Below are 1,329 nucleotides of genomic sequence, written 5' to 3'. Positions count from 1 at the left end.
GTCAAACTAACGACATGTGCTATATCCGGTCTAGTACATAGCATGGCATACATGATAGAGCCTCTACCACGAGGCATAGGGGATCCGACTCATCCTTTCTCTTCCTTCTGCCGTAGCCGACCTTGAGTCTTACTCAAAACCTTGCACAGTAACATAGGTAAGAATCCTTTCTTACTTTCGTCCATTCTAAACTTCTTTAGAATCTTGTCCGTGTATGTACTCTGTGATAGCCCTATTAGGCGTCTTGATCTATCTCTATAAATCTTGATGCCTAATATATACGATGCTTCACCAAGGTCTTTCATTGAAAAACTATTATTCAAATAACCTTTAACACTGCTTAATAGTTCTATATCATTCCCGATCAATAATATGTCATCTACATATAATATCAGGAATGCTACAGAGCTCCCACTCACTTTCTTGTAAATACAGGCCTCTCCATGACACCGTATAAACCCGAAGTCTTTGATCACCTTATCAAAGCGTCGGTTCCAACTTCTTGATGCTTGCTTCAGTCCATAGATTGAACGCTGAAGTTTGCATACTTTGTCGCATTTTTAGGATCGACAAAACCTTTGGGTTGTACCATATACAACTCTTCCTCAATGTCTCCATTAAGGAATGCTGTTTTGACATCCATCCGCCAAATCTCATAATCGAAAAATGCAGCTATTGCTAACAAAATCCTCACAGATTTTAGCTTCGCTACGAGTGAGAAAGTCTCATCGTAGTCAACTCCTTGAATTTGTCGGAAACCCTTTGCGACAAGTCGAGCTTTATAGACGATAATATTACCATCGGCATCTGTTTTTCTTTTGAAGATCCATTTATTCTCGACAGCCTTTCGGCTATCGTGTAAGTCTACCAAAGTCCATACTTTGTTATCATACATGGATCCCATTTCGGATTTCATGGCTTCTTGCCATTTGTTGGAATCTGGGCTCATCATCGCTTCTTCATACGTCGCAGGTCCTCATCATTGTTATCTACAATCATGACATTTAGACAAGGATCATACCAATCAGTGAGTGGCACGTTCCTTTGTCGATCTGCGAGGTTCGATGGTTTCCTCGTTCGAAGTTTCATGATCATTATCATTAGCTTCCTCTGTTGCCGGTGTAGGCGGTGCATGTACAACTTCCGTATCGCACTACTCGATCAACGAGTATAGATTCATCAATCTCATCGAAGTTCTACTTTTCTTCCAAGCCACTTCTTTAGTGAGAAATTCTTTCTCAAGAAAGGTTCCGTTCTTAGCAACAAAGATTTTGCCTTCGGATCTGTGATAGAAAGTGTACCCTATAGTTTCCTTAGGGTATCCTATGA

This window comes from Lolium perenne, chromosome 4 (assembly GCF_019359855.2).
Source record: "Lolium perenne isolate Kyuss_39 chromosome 4, Kyuss_2.0, whole genome shotgun sequence".
NCBI lineage: Eukaryota > Viridiplantae > Streptophyta > Magnoliopsida > Poales > Poaceae > Lolium > Lolium perenne.
The sequence above is the reverse complement of the archived record's forward strand: the minus strand, read 5'-3'. Positions refer to the sequence as shown.